This window comes from Salvelinus namaycush, chromosome 36 (genome assembly GCF_016432855.1).
Source record: "Salvelinus namaycush isolate Seneca chromosome 36, SaNama_1.0, whole genome shotgun sequence".
In the NCBI taxonomy this organism is placed as follows: domain Eukaryota; kingdom Metazoa; phylum Chordata; class Actinopteri; order Salmoniformes; family Salmonidae; genus Salvelinus; species Salvelinus namaycush.
The window spans coordinates 25,306,946-25,312,945 of NC_052342.1; the positions used below are offsets into that span (position 1 = coordinate 25,306,946).

At 40.4% G+C, this 6,000-nt stretch overlaps 1 non-coding gene across 1 annotated transcript; it reads left to right on the forward strand.

Annotated features, from left to right (window-relative positions):
- The first annotated feature begins 2,662 nt into the window (after positions 1 to 2,662).
- On the forward strand, positions 2,663 to 2,731 carry LOC120030724. Its single transcript, XR_005473679.1, has one exon. It is a non-coding gene; the product is annotated as a small nucleolar RNA SNORD38 (small nucleolar RNA).
- Positions 2,732 to 6,000: the final 3,269 nt, after the last annotated feature.

The window sequence follows — 6,000 nt, forward strand, 5'->3', positions numbered from 1 at the left end:
ACATTAGGTACACCTGCTCTTCCCATGACATAGACTGACCAGGTGAATCCAGGTGAAAGCTATGATCCCTTATTGACGTCACTTGTTAAATCCACTTCAATCAGTGTAGATGAAGAGGAGGAGCAGTGGCGACACGTCATTCTGTTTTGAGCCCTGCCTTTTTTAGCTTAGGGGGGGAAAAGGCCTGTTTTTTAATGTTATTTTGGCATCGATACGTGTGTCACATATCAGTTTGCAAAGAATGTAAACAATGTAATAAAGCTGTATACAAACATGGTCTCTCTTTGTTTTCTTGAGTAAAGCAGCTCCCAAATGCAGGTGTTTCAGCCTAGTGCTTTCTGTGGTGGTGGGGCAGCCAGCGGAAAATACAGAGTAGGGGTTGGTAATGTTCTCTAGTTGCGCCGTGATTGGCCCAGTGTTCTGTCACTCATGGGGACACTACGTCACCGAAAAATCTATGGGGAGAGTTTGAGAATTCAAGCCCCCTGGGTGCTGCCATAGAGTTACATTAGAAGTGCCCATCCAAGAAGGCTCAAGGTCATTGGCCACAGATAAAATTACGTCAAATCATGTTATATCTACAGTATCTTTGATTAGACTGATCATGTTAACATCATACTTTCAAAATCTTAGCTAGCAGTCATCATCATGAATCAAGTTGACAATATACTGGCAAATACGTTTTAGTCCTTATTCATAGGAAGATCAAATATAATAATTAGTAATAGTATAGTAATTATAGTAATAGTATAGTAATTATAGTAATAGTATAGTAATTATAGTAATAGTATAGTAATTATAGATAAAATGTATCGGTGCTCATCGGCCATAGAACATAAACATTACAAAACTGGAAATCGCAAATCCAACAATGAGAGGTTTGGAAGGAATCAGTGGCTAACTGCAAGCATTGCAAAGCAATCACTAGCCTGCTATTCAGTGGAGCGGGTGTGTGGTCCCAAGTCTGGGTTTAAGGGTCTCTTTTTCCAAGCTTAAAAGGATAAACATTCAACATTGGCCTTATTGTCAATGAAGCATGATTTCTGCTGTGCTGGAAACTGTGAAATCTGACTTCAGTGAGTCCAAGACAACTGGGAACTCGGGGAACAAACGAGCTCCGACTGGGAAAATACGTTGTCAAATGGTCATCCCAACTCGGAATTTTAAGTCGGGAACTCTGGCCTCTTTCTGGAGCTCCGACTTGAAGATCACTGACGTCATGATTCAACCTTGTTTTTTTCCCAGAGTTCCCAGTTGTCTTGAAATCACCATAAATCCAGAGAATGACAGACTTTGATGTCAAAGTTTGATGACAAAATTTGCCCACAAGGACTGCCGCAACCCCTTCCTGTTCAAGTGAGCACATCACAAGGTGAGTCCAGAAATGTCTTGTATGCTGCTGCATTAATGATGTAATATGCCAGGGAGATATGTATACTGTAGCTAAGAAAGTAATACTAAGTGTATGTTGTGTAGTAAGCTGTTAGTAGCCCATGAGCCTCACCTTAATAATTTGGTCCCTTTTCCCTCTCATAACTTCTACTGTTCTGACTTGGTGGTGCACATGTAGCCTATAACCTGTTTTAGAGAAATGTAGTTATTGAATATTGTAAGAGCTTCATAAATGTTTCATAAATGATGTATTATGCCAGCAGGGTTGGGGAGTAACTGATTACATGTAATCAGTTACATGTGAGGGAATCCGTTACATTACCAGCAAAAATATTGTAATCAGATGAGATTCTTTTGAAAAACTTGATTACTTCGAGGATTACTTTTACATTCAAAAAGGATGTTTTTTCATTCAGAATAATGAAAAAAAAAATGTAATCTGTTTTTTGAATGACATTCAAATCAGCATTGAAAAAGGAGCAAGTTTAAATTTGTTCAATGTGAACGAGTCTGACCATAATTCAGAGACCACTATGATGTCACACCAAATGTGTTTGATGGATTGTGGGAAAAGAGCAGGAATAGGGTTTGTAGGCTACATTCAAAGCCATGTCTTCCAATGGTGGGACTGCTGTCGGCATCCAAAGATTATCCAACATGAATAAACGCTTGGAGGTAAGGATGACAGCAGTGGGGTAGTCAACGGCGATACGGATGTCACTTCTTATTGATATCTACATAGCGCACTGATGTGAATCACAGCTTTTTACCAAAACAGAGGCGGGGCAACCGTTTTGTTATTGTTTCATCTTGTGGATTTGCCCTTTAAACAGCTGCATATATTATCAAGATATCAAAGTGTCACCAACAAAAAGGAAAACAATAGGCCTATAGCCAATGCAGCACATGTCATACATTTTTCACATGTAAACAGCACTTTTCAGTAGTATTCAAAGCATGCCATTCCATGACAACAACATCATAAACAACGGAGTAGTGCTGGGTAATAAGTCCTTAGTTTTGGGGTTATATTCAGGTAAAACAATATGGATAATCTATACTTCCATATGTGGAAATATGGAAGTATAGATTATCCATATTGTTTTACATTAAAAACCAAAGTCTATCAGAATTCCAGTCATTCCAATAAATGTTATACCCTTTGATCTTCAAGAACAGGAGTGGAATCCTGTTCTTGAAGATCAAAGGGTATAACATTTATTGGAATGACTGGAATTCTGATAGACTTTGGTTTTTAATGTAAAGATATTTTCCATGAAGATACCTATGTCCAGTTCTGCTACTGAATGTTTGTGACAATATTCGTGACTCTGAGAAAGACAAGACAAAAAAAAAAGACAAAAAAAAAAGAAGATATAATTGAATATTATTATATGTAGTAGAAACTGATGGGTTAGAAGAAGCCTACATAACCAACCCATAAAGTAAAATGTAACATCCATATATGGCCAGCTATGTAAACTTTAACATTGATTTATCCTGCAATACATGTCGTTCAATTAGTAACATACATTTTTGTCTTCTTCTAATGCCTCTTAAGGGTAAAGTAATCTAAAAGTAACAATGTAATCAGATTACGTTATTGAGTTTGGGTAATCTAAAATTGATGTTACTGATTACAATTTTGGACAGGTAACTAGTAACTGTAACGGATTACAGTAACCTACCCAACCCTGTATGCCAGGGAGATGTGTATACTGTAGCTAAAAAAGTAATAATTAGTGTATGTTGTGTTGTAATTAGCTGTTAGGAGCCCATGTGCCTCACCCTAATAATTTGTCCCTTTTCACTCTCATAATTTAGCCTACTGTTCTGATTTGGTAGTGCACATGTAGCCTATAGCCTGTTTTAGATAAATGTAATCATTGAATATTGTAAGAGCTTTCATTGTCTGCTTATAAGCCCCCTTTATTCATCCTACGGTTCTGACTTGGTGTACAGGGAGAATACTGTAAGAACGGCCCATGTTCTGAATTCTGTCGCTGTACATTTCAAAAGTGCTTAACACATTTTTTTAACCTTTATTTAACTAGGCAAGTCAATTCAGAACAAATTCTTATTTAACAATGACGGCCTACAGCAGCCAAACCCTTCCCTAACCCGAATAACTCTGGGCCAATTGTGTGTCGCCCTTATGGGACTCCCGATCACAGTCGGTTGTGATACAGCCAGGGATCGAAATAGGGTCTGTAGTGACGCCTCTAGCGCCAAGATGAAGTGCCTTAGACCGCTGCGCCACTCGGGAGCCACTAATAGCTATATTGACTACGTCCGTCCTAGCTCGCTCATTAATGTCTTAATCGAAATTACGAATTGCCTCTTACCACTCGTCGTCCCCTTATGCCATAGTTTGTACATCTCAATTGTCAGAAGAAAAAAACACATTTGTTTCAGCAAGTCAGCCATATCAGCTATGTTTTCTTAAAAGGCAGTAAATGAGGCTGAATTAACTGTTTCCCTGTCAGACAAGGCTCCGCTGAAAGCCAGCTGTAGCAGTGGTAACGTGTTGGGACTCTGCTGTTGGGACAGCTTTATGTTAACAGTTTGTGGGCACCGTTTGTCACCGTTATAGTGCAATGAATGTATTGTTTTGTGTTGTGTAGTGGCTTTGCTGGTATGCATTTAAAAAAAATGGTGTTTGCCCCACCAAGATTTCCATGCTAAACCCGCCATTAGGGAGGAGACAGGTTAACGGAGGACTTTTAATCCTTGAGACATGGATGTGCGCGACTCAGAAGGTAGGGTAGTAGGTGCCAGGCACACCGGTTTGTGTCACGAACTGCAACACTGTGTAACGCTCGTCTTCCTCCTCGTCTGAGGAGGAGCAAGGATCGGACCAAAGCGCAGCGTGGTTTGAATACATAATTTAATATTATCAACGAAGACGAAAAACACTTGACAAAATACAAAAACAATAAACGACGTGAACAAACGAACGAAAACAGTACCGTGTGGCGAAACAAACACAGACACGGCAACAATCACCCACAAATAAACAGTGAAAACAGTCAACCTTAATATGGTTCCCAATCAGAGACAATGACAAACACCTGCCTCTGATTGAGAACCATATTAGGCCAAACAATAAACCCAACCTAGAAACACATAACATAGAATGCCCACCCAGCTCACGTCCTGACCAACTAAACAAGACTGAACAAAGGAAATAAGGTCAGGAACGTGACACACTGCTGGGTTATTCATGCTCAACAGTTTCCGGTGTGCATCTAGAATGGTCCACCACCCAAAGGACTGTGAGGGAACATGTTATGTTTGTGTGTATCAGATTGTACACAGTTGCTTTTCTGCCGACTAATTTCACTGGATTAATGCGAGTGACTGATTGTGCCTTGGAGGGATCCTCACTATAAGTATAAGCAATTTGTCAGTACGCCCAGAACATTGTTTTGAGAACCGAAAGGGGTATCTCAGTTTCAAGTTCTCAGTTTTGAGAGAAGAAACCTTGTGAGATATTGGTCAGTCACATACAGGAACCAGAGTTAATGATGAGTCATGTAAATCATGGTGATATGACTTGTTTGTATAGCCGTATATAAGAGTTCCGAAGTGAGTTCCGTATAAGAGTTCCCGAAGTGTGTGGTTGGCGGTTTTAGGGTCATGAAATACTGTGTGGATTACATGTGTTTGATGTATTTGATACCATTCCACTCCAGCCATTACCACGAGCTTGTCCTCCCAAATTATGGTGCCACCAACCTCCTGTGGTGGATTAGTGATGCATGGGTCAGCTGTTTGGTCACCCTCACCCACAATTGCTAATAACACATCCGCAACCTCCTAGTCCTACGTTTCTGCTTATGCTTTTCGGTAGGCTATTTGCATGTCTCAAATGTTCACTTGAACACATATAATTATACGGTTGAGAATGTTGTTATTAGCAAATGCTGGTGACCGGGTGAACAAACAGCTGACCTGCGCATCTCTAATGTATGTTGGCTATATGCTCAGGTGGTGGGCGACGTCGGTGGGCAAGCAGAAGGATGAGTAGGTGGAACCTTCTAGTTCTAAGGAGACAAAATAGAAAGAAAATAACTACCAGAGATGGGTTTTATCGTTGTTATTTATTTATTTTAATTCAGAGAATAAACTGTTTACCATAGAAAAGGAATCGGTTGTTCCTGGTTTTGCCTTTTACCGAGATCGCTGTCTGCCTTCGGAAAAACATCCTCCTCCTACCCATCCATCTTTCACATCAGCGCTCTCGTGCCTGCCCCTCGTGCTCACTCTGAACGAAACCGTAACCGTTGGCTCATGCCGCGTTCATGTGCTAGTCGGAACTAGGACACTCGGAAATGTTCGACTTGCTAACCGGTTGAACAACCAGTTAGCAAGTTGGACATTTCAGAGTTTTCTAATTCCGAATAGCACATGAACTCAGCATTAGTCATCTCGAGCGTATGCAAACACACCGCCCCACCTGCGTCTAGAACGAAGCCTAGAAGCATCCCGGTTATCACCGCCAAACACTGAAGCGCACAGGACTAACGAACAGACGTTAATCTAATCTTTAACGGAAGAATTGTGGGTTTTATCTAATCTATGCTATGTTTGCATGGGAAAGGTGAA